Genomic DNA, 21,615 nt, shown 5'->3' with positions numbered 1-21,615 from the left:
AAATTTTTGATGATCCTGGACTTCCTACTTTTTCCATTGCGTTGGAACAAAGGTCTAGTGATGACATTTCATACCTGTTACTAGTGACACCTTCGGGTCAAGAACCAAAGCCCTCAAATTTTACTATTTTGCAAAATCAATCAAAATTAAGACTTTGCCTTGGAAAATTGCAGTATTTGAATTGTGAGTGGTGATTAATATAATAGGATATTTGTTGCGACTTAAATTGAAAATGAATGTATATGTCACCTGAAGGAAATAATTAGGTATTAAAGAGGGAAAATGTTATAATCTAGCCTGATCAGATTTTCATTGTAAATGTAACTTGTCTAGAATTAAGGCAGGTCATGTCTTGAACACTGATTTCTTGTCCAAATAAAACAATGGCGCTAGATAAGTTTTTATCATGTTTACGACTATCATTGGAGACCATGTAAATGGGAAAGTAGCTTTTAGAAAGGAGGCCTTGTGGTAGGAGGTGGGACGAATGATCAACATTTTCACAATACCATGCAAAGCATGTGATGAGGGGTTTTAGGGTATCATCCAAGCATGCACAAAATTGGGTTACATGTAATACTGGTATTTAATTATACACCTGTATGATCATACAAACACACGTACAAATACACGCTTAATGCAAGAGTTGTGCTTCACAAACTCTTTAGTGTTTTGGTATTTAATTGAAATAAAATTCGGGTGGTAGGGTTAGATTTTTTAAAATAATTTCTATCTTGCGAAGGAAAACGAACAAGTAGATCTATAGATGCATGTCTCTTACTTATTTTATCCAGATGATCGATTCTACCGATATGAATTAGGACAATAATAATTCCTGTAACATCATAAACGTTTAAAGTCTTGTCTACTCTTTTCGTAGGCACTTCCAACCTAGTACCTCTAACACACCGTGACGCTCACTCTCTTCTCGTAAATATTTTTAACAACCCTATCGAATTTTCTCAAAACCATTTCCATTTCTTGAATTGAAGTGTTCTCCCGTTTTTATACATTAGGATAGAGCTCATTCCTCCTTAATGTCAAAGTGCCATGTATCTATCATCGTCTGCTTTCTCGTGACATAAAATCAAGTTGTAAAACGTTTAATGCCATTTGCTTATTGTAATAATTTGTTTTGTCATTTTTCTGGCTCTGGGGTATGCGGTAAAATTCCGAATAACCAGAGATTAGGGTTTGTGGATTCGAGGGTGATGAAGCTCATCCCTTTCCTAGGCTGCACACTCGGTCAAGAGAATGTTCGCATGTACTTGCTATGAAATTCCAAAGGCGTGCACAGGCTTGATATTTACGTCCTTATGATGGTACGGGTATATTAGTTGAAAGGGTTTTATGGTTGCATGGTTTAAATCAGGCAGGCGAAAATGACGTGGATATTGCATAAAAGTTTGCATAAAATTTAGAAAATGATGCTTACTATGCTTGATTCTAAAATTTATTGTTGCTCGCAAAACGAAGGGAACCATACTCCCCTGAAATAATAATCGGTATGATTGGCTTTATCTTTGATAAAAAATGTCCTCCATTGCTTAATTTTTTAAAGTGTGTGCATAATATCTGGGGAGAGCGAGTGAATTCTTCTTTTTCCTTTGAATGTCGCTTTTTGGAAAACGCCGGCACTGCTACTACTTCTTGGTAAATGTTGAGTATTTGGAGGAAAGAAGGATTTCTTTGAGTCGGAGCACACTCCGATTTAAAGTAGATGGTGGGTGCACCATGAAAACGAAAGAATATCAAAGGACATTGACAAACAAGTTAAACAGGTTCACTTTAATCAATGGTACAAACTTGTGGAAAATTTTTGAATGATACCTTTACCCAACAGCCAAATATGTAGTATTTCCAGTTTCTGTGCATGTGAACTAGTGACCGTTAACTTGAATGCGGTCAGGGTTTTTTCTATTGGAATCAGGTGCAGCCGTTATTACGTATTTAAAGAGAAAAATACTAAAAAGAACCAATCATAAGGTGTGCAGTTGATCAATTTTTTTTCACTTGCATTTATGGAGTTGTCCAATTGACATATTTGATTTTTAAAATGAGTATTGACTAATAATACGTTTCTCATTCTCCTAGAGAAAGACGAAGCAGGACTTGACAAACTCACTTATCTTCTGTGGTGATTTGATGGCAATAAGAATTTTTTTGTCTCCGCAAGTGGTTCAGAGGAGAGAGACGTGTATGTTTTCAATTTCCGCTACGCGGTCGTGGAATCATTCCAAGACTCGATGACGTCAAGCGGTTTTCCAATTTGAAACAATCGTGAGACATAGGTGAAAGAGCAGTACTCTTAAGTCGTGATTCAGCGGAATCTTTCACATTATTCAAAGTATGTAAGGTTTTTTTTATTTTCTCATGAGCGGAATTATACAAAAATATCATCGTATTTCTTCTGTATTAAACGACACTGCTTTTCTCAACACACACCTACCTACATGACGTCAAGAAATGTGTGCGTCAATCTTGGTACAATTTTCAGCAATTTTGAATTGTCATATTTTGCTGTGTTTTGCTAATGTGGAGTTGTTCATTCTAGGTCGTGTTTTTTGCTCTAACATTCTCTGGTTATTATCCCAAAGAATTGTGATTATCACTTAGGGCTGATGGTGCGTCATAAAATAATGTACACCCAGAAAATGTCTTACTCCTGACTCTTCTTCTCAAAAGCGGTAGGTCTACCTTAAATTTCCTTAGAAATCGTTGAAATATCATATTCACTACGCAAGGATATTTATTAGCAATTCAGACTTCTTGGAGTGTATTATAATATGGAGCTAACATAGGGAAAACCTTGTCGAGAAGAGAACAATGTTGAACGACACACTATACTCCTCCCGCTCTCCTCTTCTATACATTGGGAGAAAAATAGACGTCCACAATAGTTTTCTACTTCCTTTCATTTTCCATACTCTTCTAAGTGGGGTTTTACTCTACTCACGATTCACCCTTCCACAAAAACCCTTCCCCTCGACGACTTCCCTAATTATAGTATAGAGTAATTATAGACCTATTTCCCTCACATCCATTTCGTGCAAGGTTATGGAACAAATGTATGGTTGCTAGTTTGATCGTGAGACACCTCGATAATCAGGAGTTATTAACGAAAATCAGCATGGTTTCCGGAAAGGTAGATCCTACTAGAAAACTTGAGCTTTTTATCATGATATTCTAACTTTGGGAGAGAGCAATAGAGCAGAGGACGCAGAGAGCAGTGGACGAAATTTCTCAAGATTTTAATAAAACCTTCGACGAAGTACCTCATTGTAAACTACTCGCAAAGCTAGAAGTATATGGCGTAGATAAAAATATCCGCGGTTGGATTAAAGAATTTTTGAATCGTCGGGTTCAAACAGTAGTGATAGATGGAGTTCGCTCAAACTCAGTAGAAGCTACTTCAGGCGTTCTCCAGGTAAGTGTTATCAGACCTCTTTTATACCTACTTTACGTTAACTGCATTGACTCCGTAGTCACTGGTAAGATACGTTTATTTTCCGACGATGCAGTGGTTTACCGTAATATGCGTGATCCTGAGGACACAGCAGCTTTATCAGATGCCCACTAATGCTCTACAACACTAGTGCGGCACTTGGCAATTAGAATTAATCTTGAAAAGTGCGTAGTGATGAATTTTTGGAAAAAGAGAATTTCCCTCCCGAACGCCTACTGCATCGGGAATACCAAAATGGAATCTATAGACTCAATGGAATACCTAGGCATTTCCCTCACTCACGATCTCTCCTGAGGGAAAAACATACGGGAAATATGTGGACAAGCTAACAAAAGATTAGGACTTATTAGAAGAGTACTAGGTAACTGTGATGTAAAGGTCAAAGAGAAAAGTTAACTGTCGTTAACACGAAGTTGGTTTAATTGGCGAATTGAATCGCACGCGGCGTAGAGGAGCTAGATTTGTTCAACGTTGTAATGATATAATTAGGAGTGTATCCAAAATATTAGAGCAGCTAGGCTGGGAATCACTCACGGAGCGAAGGTTAAATTACAGATTGAGGATCTTGCATGAATTTGGAGGGTGTCTCTTTAGGAGTGATGTTGAAAATGTATTATTAGTCCCCATTGTACTAAGGTAGGAGAGATCATATCAATAAAATTAGAGAAATTGAGTGTAGAACAGATAGATTTAAGATGTCAATTTTTTCACGAACGATAAGGGATCATAATAACATTGTCCGACCAAGGTAGTGTCATGTTCGGGTAAAAATTATTCTGGTATGCATCCACATCCTGCCACACACCCTAGCGGTGGCTTGCAGGGTACATGAATAACAAAATCATGAAATTTGTAAATCTTTTCACGTGCAATGCCTAACGGAAAATTACTGAATGGCGACGTTATACTTTCAAGACGACATAAAATAACTCCAGAACTTTTGAATCTCAATGTTTAAATTATTCATTCCTAATCTGTTGGACTATTAATAAAAATTGTTTTTGTGAAAAAAAAGTCATTTTTAACTTGCTTTATTGTATGCAAAGATTTAATTAATTAAATATGTACTATCCTATGCTCTCAAGCGAATTATTCTTGAAAATGTATTTAAGGGCTTTGCTAAAACTGGGTGAAATTAACGTTATCTGATGCGAGTAATCACGCCTCTTCCGAAGTTGACTGGCGAGTTTCTAATAATAACACTAATTATCTCCTGCGCAAATGGAAACGAAGTGATCGTGATTAAATCCCAACTTGGTTTGGAGTTAAAACGTTCCCTTTGAAGAACAAAGGTAGTAATGCGACGATGCAACTTGTTCGTATTTAACACTTTCTTCCACGCTTTCAATGCCCGGAGGAAATAATAAAAGAAAGCAAAGGAAAATATGTGAGGCCGTATGACGACGGAACGTATGCGTAAATATTTTGCGATTTTCCGACGACGTAGATGTATTGAAAGAAAGAGAAGGGGAATATCGATTCGGGCGTTTACTGTCTTTACAGGATGTGATTAAGAGTCGAAATGAAATCGAGACCGGAATTTATGCGGCAGGAGGGAACTTTTGGTAGTTTTGGTACTTCAAACTTCATTAGATTAAAGCTAAATAAATTGTAAGTTTTCCTTCTGTTTGAAAAGCAGGATCATTAGCAAATGGAATAAATTGAATGGAAACGGTCCAAATATTCGGATTGAAGCGTGGCATATCAACTCAATGCATTTTAACTATCATTAACAAAAATTTGGAAGTAAGGTAGTTCGTTTCATTAAATCGGATGAGGAGCATATGTTTATTTGCTATTGTGGCATGAGAACTGATAGCATCATATTAGAGTAGGATAGAAGTGACAGATACTTAGAAACTGGTTTAGCAGTGAGCTAAAAATGATTGCGGTCCATTGCCTGACTGGTTAACTAAAGAATGCTGATTCGCAAGTTGTCATTTGATTAGATCTTCAATTTATGTAGTCACTACCTCCAACACGGTAAATGCTCCTAGTAATAATTACTGCTTGTGAACTTTGAAAATCACGCCTGCATTTTTTATAATTATTGTTTTATAAATCTCGTTGCAATTGGACAATTGTCCTCGTGGCAACGGGCAAGGCTGGTCAACGGCCACTCTTGCAATGCCCATGCATGCATACAAAAGAAGAACACATATGAGTCAAAATGCTCTTATATGCATACACTGACACTTAAAGATTACCAACCCCACCTTTACCATCACACGTGAGATAGGTTCACACCATACATACAACTGTCCACCGTCCACCGCCACACTCCGTCCATAATGACGCACTCTTCAACTTTATATACCGTTCAAAATCACGCATCGTTAGAACATCATTCAATTTTGCAAAACAACTTCTCATACCATCCACATCACGTACAGAACAATATTTTTAATAAGTACAATAGTATAATAATCACTGATCAATAAAGTTTTTCATCCAGCGGCTGCTTTACAATTATTCTTAAAACTCCTAAAATTGGATGGGAAGGGCTGAAACAAGCCTCTAGGCAGCTGGTCCCATTCAATAATAGTTCTGTTTTAAAAAGAATGTTGTTTCTGATTTGTTTTTTGTCTTTTATTTTTAAAGCGGTCGTCGTTTTTTCCCTTAAAGTTTGGTCTTTTTCCCATAAATCTTCCCACGCTTCGTCATTTTGAGCAATCTGATAAATCGCGTCTACACCACTCCTTTTTCTTCTATTTTTCTAAGCCTCCCATTCCAGAATATCTAACATTTCCGTAACACTATCTGTTCTTTTGTATATCTTGCTGCCTTTCCTTGAATTTTTTCTACAATAGTCAGTACACATAGTTTAGTATATACATTCGTACACATACAAGTGCATATATTTTTATATATGTATATATAAATAGATATATATATATATATATATATATATATATTTATATATATGTATACATCATAATTTTATCAGTGATCTCATCACTCATGTGTACCTATACCATTTCTTAAGACAACTTATCTTCCTCCAAAGTAATCATTTTTGCCTTCTCTTCCTACGTTTTTCTTCCTAATTTAGTTTTTTGTATGATTTCAGTTTATATATATTTCCTTGATCACTTTTGCTGTAATTTATGGATTCCTCGCACTCCTATTTATAGTTCCTGCCGTTCAGTCTACAGCATTCATGATCCCATTTTAAAAGTAAAAATATTCCCAGCTTTCTTACTTTTTATCCATACGCTCGTCCTCAGAAGGTTTTTCACAAATTGCATTTGCCTTTCTTTCCATTTTAAAGCTCGATATTTCGTGTGATAATACTTTTCCTCTTTTTGTGTATTCCTCAAGTTGACATGATTCTTCCGTTAGGATTCTTTTGAAAATTTTATACATATGAATAGCAACATTCTGTTCGAAATTAATGAAATTGAAGAGCTGAATGGTGTTTATAATATCTGAAGATTATTCTTTTCTTTCAATCCTATAATCTTAAGAATCTGATTAATACCCTGAAAATTTAGCGTAGTTATTCTTTTCACTAAAAGTTCTTATCGAAACTCATTTTATTCCAACTTCATTCTTATTCAATTGCAACCTCATTCTTAAGCATAATTGTCGGGATTGGTAAAACGTTTGTAGCTTGCACCGATCCAGTGGGCATTTAAAATGGAATGTCACCATTCTCGCTTAGGTAATGGATTTCTTAAGTTTTGATACGATGCATTTTTACTTGTTCCATCAATACGAATCAGGCACGAATGTCTAGTAGAATGTTTGTTAAAAATGCTGCAATGGGCGTGTAGCATAGGTTCTCTCCTGCGGGAAAAGCACAGTGAAAAACCAAAATGGGTAGTCTTCCCATTACTAGCCTTGAAAATAAAGAGCTTCAACTTCCAGCGTCGTCATCCTCTTTGATTCCTCGATCCGCCTGAGGGAAAGAGCGCTGACCTTGCAGTTGAAACGCTACCGCGGGAAATTGTTGCAGCTGAAACAGAAAATGTCTCTCTGTTCTATTCGCCTTCTCTCCCAGTATCCTTCCGGCGGAGATGAATTCCTTTCAAATATACTTTTTTAAACAAATAATATTTATCAGGGGAGGCAACTGACAGCTAGTCATTTACTCCATTGGGAATAGGTGGGTAATTTTGTGGAGGCAGGATTTTCAGCGGTGGGGGAAGTGCGGAGAGAGACCCTGCGTCAGCATTATCTTACTTTGAACTAGGGTCTCCGGGCGAGAATTACTTACTGCCGTTCTCGGGAATTTTTTCTCTTTCCCATTCCCGATTCCTGAGAGCAGTTGGCCGAGAAATGGGGAGAATTGACTTCTTGAACCGAGCAACACCCACAATGGGAAATAAACTTACTACTAATGTATTATGTATCTCTTAAACTGTTTTCCTATTTATCGCTACTAATAGTTACAATGTAACACTTCACCAGGCATGCATTCACGACACCATAATCAAATATCACATGACCAGCTAATTTTAACCCTTGTAAATCGAGCACATTTGATCAGTGATAACAGAAAACAGTTTGTATTTACAAAGAGAAATATTAAAATTCACAATCCAGTATTTGACTGCAAAGCCATCTTCAGGTGAACTACCTTAGATGTCTTTAGTTTTTTTCACTTTAAGATGACTCTACCTATTATTTTTTTAAATTTCTAATTTAATCTACTCATGATTTCCATTGATCTATCACATATAGGAGTGCCTCGCAACCTCTGAAAAACTGCGCCGGGGCCAGGAACACGGTTGCTCCTCCTTCTCTACGGTTTTTCTCTTTGTTAACATTTCTTACTGTTACGGTCATTATTGCAAATGATACACGAAAACAAAATAAAAAAAGATTATTTCAGGAATTTTTGAGAATTCTCAGGAAATGCGATTTCCCGTTCTCGAATGCCGAAGGTTGCAAAATCGGAAACTACTCTCAACAAAAGGCGCCAAGAGTTCCATAGGTAAACGTCACCTCTGACGGACGGCATGCGCCAATTGAAGTGCTCTCCACATGTCAGCCAAGAGGGAGCCTCTGTAAAATTCCGCTGTCACTGGAATGAAACCCAGGACGGTTCGTGGTGAGAAGTCAATACACCAGCTACCGTGCTATCCGTATCCTTAAAAAAAACTATTAGGAAAGTAAAACATTCACCCCAAGAGTGGGCGTCTTGACCGCAGGTCCTTGAAAATGGCCGAGGATGGCTTAAGGGTCGTGTGGGTTAGAATGCCACTGAGTAGGCGGTGCGGGAAGGGAGGGGGAAGAAGGTAGATAAATGCGGGGAACGGGTAGGGAATAAGCCGACGGAGCTCTCGAGGGTGCGAGGAAAAGTAAAGAGGAGAGAAACAGGTGGGAGAGGAATCTCCACCACCCCTCTCTCCCCCCTAGCCCGATACCCTGTTCTTCCATGCCCCCTCCCCTCCTTCCCCACCCCTCCGAAGCGTTCCAGAAGAGTGAAGCGATGGTTCAGAACTCGACGCGGGCAGAACCCTTCATCGTCCCTCATTTACTTTGAAAACCATCCGCGTCGTTGCCTTAAAGTGGAGCCGAATCCACTAGGACTCTTCCCCTCCCCGACTTCGAGTGCACTTTCCAGCCCATCTGGAGTCGTTCTCGTTGCCTTTCACCATTCGCCTTGAAGATTAACTCGGCTTTCACGTGGTCCGGTGAGCACTTTCACTCCCTCCGCCGTGCCCCTCCCAGTTTTCCCCCCGCAACGTCCGAGAGGAAGGAGGCAGCCTGTTACAGCGTGGGCATATACCATCGCCGTCCTCCTCCCACGGTGTAAGCAACCCCGGGGGAAGGATGTTTGTCACACACCCAACCACGGTGAGCGTTTGTGAGTTCGGCTTCACATTTTGGCCTCGTGTTCCAATAAAGATTATTCCCTAGGAAAATGTTGCACCTGGTGTGTGGTTGTTTTTAAAAGGTTAAAGTATGCGGATGATCATGTGTCGCCGGGGGCAATGTCCGTTGACCCCGCCCAAAACAGAAATACGTCGAATTGGGGTTGGAAATTCATAGAAATCTGTCGGCTCGATTTGGAATAGTGGCAATAGCGTGTATACTAGGCATGTAAAATTGGAGACTGTTTTCCATTGTTATCGCTTCTTGCATGGTGAAGTATTTATCAAAGAATAAGCGATTATTTATTGATTTATCCTACATAATCTGGCTCGATAGTTGTTTAGTTCACGGTCACGCATATCCTGAGGTACGGCATGTGGAATTCCTCATTCCGATGTATTTCGGATAACATTCCGTTCGTTAAGATCCGGATAAGCCTAAGTCGTTAGATCGACTAAGGCTTATCTATCGACAGAGTTGGTCATAATTTTTAGATACGACTTTTTGTTCAATTAAACTCAAGCGCTCAACCATACCAAAATTTATAGCCATTTGAAAACTTCTTTACATACTGTGCAGGCGGATGTTTTATAACGTTGTAATTGAAATAAAGCTTAATTAAAGGCTGAACGTATTGCAATGACTACGGTAAATACTTCGAGTAATCTGGGTTCAAACAATCTTGAAGATTACATATATTCCGCTTCATGGCAAGCACGATATGGAGAACGATGGTAAAAAACAAGAGAAATACCTGTTATAATGAGGAACTATAACTTTGTAATTCCTCTGTATTTTATTTAGCTCAAACAACCAATTACGAGATAAATATCTCATTCGATGAACAAAAACAATATATTAAACTGTTCTGAGTAGAATACACTATCAACCTAGTTTCTTCTGCTTCCTTTCATTGTTGTCTAAGGCGTTGAAAAAATCGTCTATTCAGAAATTTCTGCAAAAAGGAAGTTGATTTAATGTTAGCATAATTAAATCACATTTTGTAAGATAATGTTCTAAAAATTCTCTTCTTTATTCTATTTTTAGCGGACAACCCTCGTTGGTCAAAGTAATGAATAACCGAGGTTAGAACTTTGATGAAAGCCAATGGTGAGGATGAATCATGGGTAAATGTAAATAGTTAACTGATGTAATTCAATCTAAAACCGTAAATATTTTGATTTGTCCATGCACACTCTTTCCGACTTTGGGAGAGGATCATGCGGGAGTAGGTGACTTCTGAAATCGGGTGGGATCCTCTCCCGTCGAGGGAGTAATTGCATTTTAGAATGGACTTAACCTCCCAACGCTGTCAGGGTATTAAAATGTTGGTAACTTAAGGCATAAACTTGCATCGATTTTTTATTCTAATCAAACTGGATCATAAGTAACCTTTACGTCTTAATACTAACTGACTAGGAAGTGCGTACTCACGTATTCATTTCTTAGTAATGTTCTTAAATGGCATCGAAAATAGTACCTGCTTTTTACACGCCTTTCTCTGGTTTCATTCTGCTACGCCTAAAATTTTTAAAAGATCAACTGCCTAGTGTATGTAAACTCAAAAATGTTCCTACTTGCACATTAATTAAGAAAATACAATATTCTTTAGAAATTGAGTTTGGTCCCCTCCTGCTCATCTCTGTGACTCTCACACCTTCCTAGATTTTCGTGTTGTAAGATAATCCTATCAATATTGGTTTCCATGGAAAGGATTTACTGAGTAGGATTCTTTTTAGAGTTTATATTCTCTCTATCCCCTTGGCATATTGGTGGTTATTCTTAGGCGGGCGGTGAAGGTTCGAATCTCGCGAGGAAAAGACGTACTCTTGTGGCTAGAGCGTTGATGCAGTTAGTAGATGTGTCGTAAGGTGGCGTGAGCGCCTGAGCAAAGATTGAAGAGCGAGTGACTAAACAGAGCAGAAAATAATAGTTTGAAAAAATAAAAACACATAATTTTATTTCAGTTCTATTGGAAATTAAATAAATAACTTTTTCTAGCAGAAAAAAATCTTCAATTTAAAATTACCTCTAACATTTAGTATTCCCCCTTTTCGCTCGTTCCTTTTCGTAGTAATATACAGATATTACTTTCATGATAATCACAGTCTCATGAAAATTTTACAAGGTATAAAATTTCCTGTAAGCATTTCGTTGAACAAAGTTCCTATGGTTAAATTTCCATTTGTTTGGTGGTTATATTAACTTTTGATTTTGAAACTGAATTCGTCGGATAGGAAGATTTTTCTAATAATTAATAGGGAGGTAGATGTACTGGACGCTTTTGCAGAAAAAATGTATTATTTGCCAACCATTCATCGCAATTTAATTCAGCTAAATGTTTAAATGGAATGTGTGGTGCTACTCAGGTTTCTCTGCACGAAATAGAAGTGGTCATTTTATAATTATGACTGGGGTAATAAATATATTAGCAGATATACATAGACGGTTATCATTAATCTGTAATATCCGGAGTAAGCATACATCCATGTAATACGTATCTCATTACATTTGCTCCTCTAACGCTTAATTATGAGTAACATTTAGAGAGGTAACCGATAAAATATTAAGGTTGCTAAATCTAGAGGGGCGAATGAGGATAGAGATCACGTCGTACTATGATGTACAAGTAAGGTGTGTGAAAGTTACTTGATCAGGGTGTGAAAATGTCTCGGTTTAAGGCTCGGATTCTAGTAGGTGCTTTTCCCTGTGCCTTCTAGCTCGTCCAGGAAGATAATATGCCCAGAAAATTGCATGGCTAGGGTGAAATTGGATTTATGACCAGAGAAAACACCCGTACTTTGACCAGGGTCCGTCAGTTTCGTAACAGAACGCTCACCCACTGAATTACCACGGCACCAACTGTAACACGAATTATTGAAATAATATTGTAACAATGACTAGCCTCTTAAAATTATAACACATTATTACAGCACTCACAAGTTCTACTACGATATATACAGGCAAATGGATGACGCTACCTTTCTTCGGGAGGTATATTATGTATCTGTGAAAATTAATTAAAGTATTATAGAACTTAAGAAAGAATTAATTTGAATGCAAAATTTAGCAGTTTAGTGATCGGCGACTTTTTTTAAAAATATTAAAGTGAGCTAAAATTTGAATATAATGTAATATGGATTTGTTTACGGAACCCTTTTCTCTGTAATTTTCTACGGCCAATGCGATCGTTGTTACTCCAATACCTGACTCATAGAATTGGTGTTTTAAGCATCTGTGCATTGATTGAGAGCTATCTGCATTTGTGCAAAAAATTCTAACCGTAAATATTTTAGAATTCTCTTTTTTCTACCTCCATTACAATAAACGATGGTGTTAAGTTAGTTTTTAAATTAAATTACATCTACGTAGTTTTTTTTAAACTACACAAACGTGTGAATTTATTTTCTTTTTTGAAACTTTCGTTTTAATCGAATGATTAAAATGAAAGTTTAAACAAAGGGAATAGTGGGCAGCTATCTTATCGAATTTCAACGTTCCTATGTGGATTGAATTGAGCTCCTACGGCTAGTAGTATTGAATACATGAAAAAACTCCAATAGCCGTAAGCAGTTTACCTTTCAAAACAAAGTACAGATTAGATTAGTTGGCTAACGCCACAAGTCAAAGAATGGGTTAAAGGATAACAAAGGAAAGGTAACTTCCAACCTTTCTCATTCCTTACCTTTTTTTACCATTTACCCCATCCTTTGACTTGTGGCGTTAGCCAACTAATCTCATTTGTACTTTGTTTTGAAAGGTAAACTCTTTACGGCTATAGAGTTTATTCTTTTATTCAATTCAAAATTTCTGTTAATGCTATAAGATGTAATTCGTATTTCAGAGTTCTCGCTAAAATAAGGGGACAAGAATAACCACGTTCACTGTTAATTTTACCCAATATATGCGTGCATCAATAAACTACAAAATAAAAGTATTTCTCCGAAGCTAATAGATGTTTACTCCATGATGATAGAAGGGGCTCATGTCTATGCACAAGATATTATTTGGAAAATAACTCAAGACTTACCGATACTCCTTGTGTTTTAATAGTCAAATAGCGGGCCGAAAATGTTGGATAAACACAGATATGAGAATTGGCGCTTAGCTTGGAAATGCAGAAAATTTGAATAAGTGGCTGCTTCAAGGACGAATGTCATTGGTCATTGTTTACTTCAAGTATTCGATAATACGTTATGGAAAGGAAAAGTAAACACTTTTAAATATAGCATGTGTTCAAACCTAATTGTTGATCATTTATGCTTTGCTTGTCGATAATGTTTTCTCTGGCCTTGTGTCATCAAATAAATATGCGGAAAATAAGAAAAATAATAAATATACCTCAGGGGAGTTGGGGAAGGGGAGACAGGCAATCGGGGGAGATCGAGTTTTGGGGGACTGTTTGAAAGAGAGGTTTGCCGAGTCATTGGTGAATTTTTCTCTTGTCTTCCCACTTGTCAATTTCTTCATTTCTACAAACATTTCGATGACCTAATCGGCACTCCTCCTTAAGAGCTTCCCAGTCGAACATGAAAAACTAGATCCTGTGAAATATTCACCCAGAAACAGGGATGGTACCAAATCTTTAATTATCCGGCTTATGCTTGCCTACTTTCTCATAACCCAGTAGTTAAATACTGTAGTCAATCGCCACAAAATAAAATATGAAACGATTCCCATGTAAGAACTAGCTGGTCACCAATTTTTCGAGGGACTTGTCTTGAAATTACGTTTTCGAGTGCCACACATAAGACGAGGTTCTAATGAAAGAAAGATTCGGAAACATTCCAGAATTCGGAGATTCAGAAAATAATGAACGAAATTATTTTATTACCATTGTTTTGTATAGTAACAGAATTATTTGAAGGCCTTAGTTAAATTTAATGCATACTTCAACAGTTGGAAATAATGTAAAGTCTAATTTGGAAGCAATGGAGCTGTTGAGCTGGACGAGGATAATAAGAACGAGCTGGACGGATAAAAAAGGAACATATAAAGTCAAAGGAAGTAGAAGAGAAATTTGAGAATTTTGGGTTGGAGAAAAGGAAAATTATTTATTGGGCATTTGCAGGGGCGGAGCAACTTTCTAGAAAATATAATGGAAGGAAAATTCCATAGACAGAAACTGAGAGGAAGCCCAAGGAAGAAATTCCTAGATGACATAAAAAGAGTTATGGGTATTACAACACATCAGGAATTGAAAGGAACAGCACCGGAGAGAGTAAGGCTTCAAGGACAAGGCTCTGCCTTTAAAAGATGATGATGGGATGAGCCGAAGAAAATCCGGATTACTTTCGGTTCGTGGGTATCATTTGAGGATGGAAAATGCTTGAATAGGCCCTCTTTCCTCTTGTCCTCCCTGTCGGAATTAGGGGGCTGCGAGAACGATCATTTGATAATATCCCCTAGTAGTGGAGAGAAAACTGCTTGTTCAGGGTCACAAAGCGTCAAAGAATGTTTACACCGTGCATCAGCCGGAAGCGATTTGGTAATTGAAATTTGTTCTTTCAGTCCCCCAATCACAACTCGTAAAATGAAATTATTAGCGTATTCTAAGCACTTAAGCTGGAACGGTGTGACGCAGCATCTAGAGGAGGGAAGAGGAAAGAGATCAAGACGTTTTCTATTATTTTGTTATTAGCAAGAGAAAATGGCTTATGATAATGCACGTGCACTGCCTACCGAAGAGAATACTTGAAGGAAACTTATAAGGGAAGTTACTAAGAAAGGGCAAGGATTGACTAAGATGTGATGGAAAATATCGCTGTCAGAAGTGAGTGAGGGAATAAAGAGATTGACATGGTACAGGATAGCTTACAGAGCTGCTAAAAACCAATCCTTGGATTTACAACCCTTTTTGACGACATTTAAATAGCTGGAGATTAACTGAGACATTTTTGATTGAATTCTGGCATCACCTCACACTATCCTTAAAATGTTAAGTGTTTGGCGACCTCGCGCGATGCCATTCCGTGCAGTATGTTTTTCTTTCAAATAACACAGTTACTGGCGTAAAAAAGTGGAAATCTTCATGATGAAAGAAGACACTTTGTCTTTACAAATGGAGTATTTTTATTTCAACCTAGGCTTCGTTGCAGCGTAACATCTTCAGGTCCTGAAATATGTTACCCTGTAACGAAACCTAGGTCGTAATAAAAATGTGTAAAAGTAAAGTTTTCTTTCATCACTAATTTTCTTTTGACCATTAGAATATTGAATAATTAAGCAGTAACCATTGAACCTAAACTAAAAAGTGAGTACAGAATCTTTCCTAATTTTAATGCTTTAGCTTTCTCATTTGAAAAATAAAAAAAAGCTTTTAAAAAACGCACCTTTTTGAAATTTGTATTTGCATTTTTTACAAGTTTCCATGGAGGTGGCATTGCTTCCAATTACTTTAAATAGATTAAATCGAGTACTTTCGTTACATTTTCACTTCTTAAGAGGTTTTTTTATTGCTTTCGATGTATTTTTGTAGCACATAAACATTATTGTGAATCAAATTACTTTAACGCGTGCTGCTTCCATGTTTTCTTTCATAATTGACGCTGCTTTCATAATAATTATATGGTCTATGCATCTGGTTCCATAACAGAAGGTTTTTTGGCAGAGAATTCAGTTAATTTTCAATGCCTTGACGAATGAGAAGTATTCATAAGTCTTATGCCCGGGATCCCAAGAATCTAGTTACTTCAATGAATCGTAATTATCTTATTAAAGTACGTTTGCCACAACAAGCATATCAATTCCCAATCTGTGAAACCATTTGTAATTCCAATGAAAATTATTATGTTTTTTATTTCGATTAATTTTTTTTATTAAATAAGTATCCTTTTACACTAAGCCTGAATTATTACGTGTTCCGTATAGATATCCTTGCCGATTTCGGAAGATTTAGATTCTGTTATTCAGTTATCCTTGCTGGATGGATGGCCACTATGCATATGAAGGAGATATTGTCAAAGATGTTTCTAGGGATGCATGGTTTTATGCTTTGAATGGAGTATAGTATTTTGTTTTTATTTTGTTTCGCATTTGTTTCTTTTGTTTGTCTCACGGTGTCATTGGACAAGCACACTCTTGAAATAAACGCAATACAAGAATAACATTTTCCATGCAAACATCAATCTTTAACATTGTTTTTTTGATTTTATTTTTAATTAAAATTCACTTTACATCTACATCTACTTCAATAACCTGCGAGCCACCAAAAGGTGTGTGGCAGGGGGTGCAGCACCAGGAGAAGTGTAAGGGATGAGGGGGTTGAGGTTTTTCAAATGGGTGGGGAAAGGTGGGGGGAACCTAAAAAATATGTATATAAAAATATATAACCACGCGCAGTCCCTACCTTGTAGGTTAATACTTATTGTGTCAACCTGAATCCTGGGGGACTTCGACTACAGACATTCTGGTCTCATATCTTTCTTGGAAAAAATTACATTTTAAACCTGTCAGTCCTGCAGTCTCTCTCTCTAAAATTATGTTCGTGATCCCTCCGACCGTAATACGTTGGGGTTTGTATTGTGTTCTAAATGTCATCGGAAAAAGACCCATCTGTCAATGTTTAACCTATATTGTAAACGCCGCTGTGTAAGGGAATCCCAGCCTAAATTTTCTAGCAAAGTGGTTACGTTACTGCGTTGATGAAAAAAATGTTTGACAAATCCAGCCCCCTCCGCAAAACTCGATCTAATTCCGAAATAAAATTCATCCTTTGAGGATCCCATATACTGGCAGCATACTCTAGGTGGGGCCTGACTATGGCAAGAAAACATCGTTCCTACACTTCTCCGTCGCATTTACCAAGCACTCTTTCTACAAATCCCAATATTTTATTAGCACGGCCGCTAATTTCTCGTATGTGCTTTCCCGAGGGCAGATAGTTAGTAAATGTTACACCCAATTACTTAAAGCAATCTACTCTCGCGATTTCAGCTTGTTTCACTTTGTAACTAAATGGGAGGGAATCACTCTTTTCCCAAAAATGAATTACTACGCAATTTTTCAAATTTAAATCTAACGGCAATGTGCCGCTCCAATACTGAATTGCATCTGGGTCGTTAGCTAACGCGACTCTGTCTTTGTGACTTCGAATGTCCCCATAAATTACGGCATCGTCGGCGAAAAGATGGAGCTCGCTATCAACCACGGTGCTGAGGTCTTTTATGTAAATTAGGAATAAGAGGGGGCCTATGACACTTCCTTTTGGTATACCTGACGTGACCTTGACAGTATCGGATGTAATTATTAATTATTTATAGATTTTCATAATACTCATGTGGGTTCGTTTTATCTCAATTATTTGAACTAATTTTCGGAAGCTTCTGCGGTATATGCGAAAGCTGCATGTAGTGACTTCTAGCTGGGGGTGGAAGCACTGTTTGGTCCGAAGTACATTTATGTAAGATAATGTATTTAACCAACAGATTATGGTGATGATAATTTCGATATATTTTTTAGAATAGATGCTTACCTTCTTTTACATTCTGTTACATTTAATTTTAGTCCTATTTGAAAGTTTTGTGTGTGAATACGGATGCGTGTGTCTGCACGGGCATGATTCATCATACACGTCATCCCTTGGAAAAACTTCCCTTTTCTCACTCATTAAGTGGCAGCTTAAATATTATTGTGCAAAACCGGAATGAAGTCGGTGGCTCAAACATCTATTTCCTCCTCACAGAAATATGCTTATTTTCTGTCAGCAAGGGCCTAATTGGGACTTTTTCTGCTAACTAAAGCGCCAAGGGGCATCCTATGAGTGACCGGGCAGCTTAAGTGGCGAAATCGTCTTCAGTCTTCCTGTGTCTTGTCCGAAGGGCGAATCCCAGCGCATTGGTGGTGTCACATGAGCTTGGTTGTATCCATTAAATACGCTGAGATCTTCCCCCGATTTCTTCGTGGTAAATTATGTCTAATTGCACCAAACCACCAATGGAATAATTGCTGGCATGGGATGGAATGGCGTGCCTTGAAGGAAGGTAGACGTTATGGCTTGACTTGGTTAAAAATAATTGGTTATCGACCCTGAACCATTTCTAGGATTTTTGTTTATGGTGGGCCTCAGCCAATGATCCAAGCATCGTATTAGGTGATGTTTCCTCAAAATTAACAATAAAAATGCATCGTTTAGATGCTCTTGTGATAGAAACTAAGACTCTACTTAAAAAAAATAGGAAGAAATAAAAATATCGGATTAGCATTGTGGACCATTGACCGATTACGGACTACGGTCTGATTTTACCAACGACAATCAATATTTGATCAGGATCTTCTCTTGATTTGACGGACGATATCTATTTCCACTATTTTCGTGCAACTCTCATCGAGATTTCAAAGAAATATTAGAAGCATATGGAAACTTAAATTAGAAATGAGATCAATAATCCATATATTTTTAATACCAACGAATTCATTGGCAGATATTTACAAAAATCCATAAGAATAAATAATTCAAAAAAAGTTACATTACTTAAAGAAAATTATTCCAATTTTTCACTTTAACGATTTTGTATAATTTTATCTTATCGTGGTTTGATTTCGAATATTATTCCATCTCGTATGGAGCCCTAGTTGTCCCTTAAATTAACGAAGCACGGTTTTTTTCTCTCATCGTCAGACGACGGAGTATTATCCACCATATTCCTTATTACTAGTTATGTATCAGTTTTTTGATGAAACGCAATCAACGAAATCGTCTGGAAAATCAAGAAATGATCCTCAATCAAATATTGATAGTCGTTGGTAAAACCGGACTTCATGCCCTAATCGGTCAACGGGGAGATAAACAATCAACCTCTAGATAACTCGGATATAATCCGTTGGGTTAGGGTGAAAGAAATGAAAATATAAAATATATAATAAGAATGAGAAACATATGAGACGAAATGAAAACCTCTGAGGATAAACACTTCATTCATAATTATGCTTTTTTGCGTTAACTTGGTCATAATATTTAGTTTTCATTTTGATCTTTCTGGAAGTGAGCTCCCTCAGTTTAATCGCAGGAAAATCGAAGAATGTGTAATCGCACATTCGATAACGTCATATGTTTCGGGAGCACAAGTAGTTTATAGAACCTTTCGAAGTGGGTACACCGATGAATAATAAGGTAATTGCAAAAAAAAGAATGGCGTGTGCATAAATTAACCACCGCAGCAAGAGACTTCACTCAGCCTTACGCCTCCATGTCAATGTTGTGTGCCTGTTCATTACGTGCTGCTTTCCTTCGTTTTCTGTCCATTATTTTTTTCTGCATTAATAAAAATATTAATCAGGCCAATTGTTCTGATCAAAATTCTCCATGAATGTTTGCTTCCGTGAGATACCAGTATTTCCTACAGGTGTGGAAATGGTTACTCGGGTCTTCCACCGGATCAGTTCCTCCATCGATGACGCCAACGCTTAGGAAAACGAGTCGTTTTCCATCTTCAGGGCTGATGATGTCGAGACTTTTAGTTTCGATGAAGATTCCCGCAGGATGATAAACATAAAAGTTATATAAAGAAAAGTTGCTTCATTATATAAGGTACACTAATAAACGTAAATAAAAAGTCCTAGCACTGAATATTTGAAATATGACTTCTCGTATTTTACGAACGATGTCATAGCCATATAAACCGTTGAAGATAACGTACAATGCAATGATTAGATCATCGAATGGGAACTTTTTTTGAACTTTTTGTCAGCATAATTGGCTCAACTATGATTCCTCGGAAATACAGCTATGGAAAATAATATTTTCAAAGTGATTGATGAAAATATTTGCTGATTGTTAGTGAACTTTTTCACGTTAAGTATTATAAAAGTTTTTCTCAGGTAATTTTCAAGAATTAATATGATGAAGATCATCATAAAAATCATTTATGATCTCAACGCTTTTGAATAGTTTTTGTCTGGAAAAACTATGCACATAAAGTTCTAAATATTTATGTTTTAAATCACCTAGACTTTGGTTTGGATGGGGCAATTTTTATTTTAGAAGCCAACGTTTGGAGTTCTGGTGTATTAGAAAGTCTGGGATTGTTAATGTTGTCACCGTTTTGATGGTGGCAAATTGAATTTCGAGTCCCATTCTATTAGCAATTTTTTCCTACATTTGAGACCCATCAGCATGAGAGATCAACGCATTGAGAGAAAAATTAGTAAACCACATTGATCTAGTTTTACTTTAATATGATCAGAAATTATATTTTCTGTCCCTTCATGCTTATCACTAAGTACATTCTAAGATATTATGATAAAAATACAAGGAAATGCAGTTAAGGTTGAAAAATAACGAAATTATATTTCCATACATTTTATAACTCCTCTAAAAGCAATAATTACATCTTTACTTTGCTTTTTCGGTGTGTAATTTTCCATACACTAGCTAATCGACACCCGAATTCAAAAGGGTAACATGTTTCAAAAGGGCATGAGCTATTTACCCTTGCCTTAATTTTTTGTTTTATTTTTATTCCCATCGTTGTAGTCAGCAACCTTCCCAGGTCCTTACTTAATACCCTGATCCTCCTAGTATTCGTCATACAGTCTCTTGATTTTTATCCGAAATTTTTCAGGGGCCTTGCTTGCGGTGATCTTTTTGGCACGGACAATTGGATGCAAGGGTTATAAGTTGCTCATTTAGAGTGCAGTTTAATCGAGACGTGACTTTCTCCCTTGTTCCTCCGACGGATTTCAATATTATCACTTCAAGAAGGCGAAGGCGATACGTGGTGTGCCTTGGATTTGTTCAATAATGATGTTTTTGTTGATTGGAAATTTTTCATTCCTTCAGTTTTTGTACCCCCTTTACCTTCATTGTCTTTTGCCGTCACACTTGTAATTTCTCTCCCACTCCCGCGTGTTGTCATTGTTTTCTTCCCAAGTTCGTTAGTTGTTTCTAACTAATGTGCATGCAAAATTAATTACTGTGATCATAGGTGTGTTCTCTATAACAAATACTGTTCAAATAATGTGATTCAAATGAAATTCTGTCTGGATAGCTGTATTATTATAAGGTTATCTACCGGTTAAGGTAGGTTTTTGGTTGGACACAACTACCAAAGAAATATTTTGTGACTCCTAACAAAACATATTCCAGCAACCTACTCTACATCAGGTCTCTTCATCACTGAGTACTCCCTTCATCCCGTCCAACATTCCTATCCTGTTCCTGCCCTTTCCTCGTTTGCCTAACATTCTCCCCACTATTACAGTCTTCAATGTCCCACTGCCGATCAATACGCCCTTCATCCATTTTTCCTGCCTCCATAGGATTTATCCAAACTAATCCCTCTCTTCGTCCACCATACCAAGTACTTCCTCATTTGTTTTCTTCTCGG

This window comes from Hetaerina americana, unplaced genomic scaffold (genome assembly GCF_022747635.1).
Source record: "Hetaerina americana unplaced genomic scaffold, ioHetAmer1.1.p SCAF_2, whole genome shotgun sequence".
In the NCBI taxonomy this organism is placed as follows: domain Eukaryota; kingdom Metazoa; phylum Arthropoda; class Insecta; order Odonata; family Calopterygidae; genus Hetaerina; species Hetaerina americana.
This window is presented reverse-complemented; position numbering follows the sequence as displayed.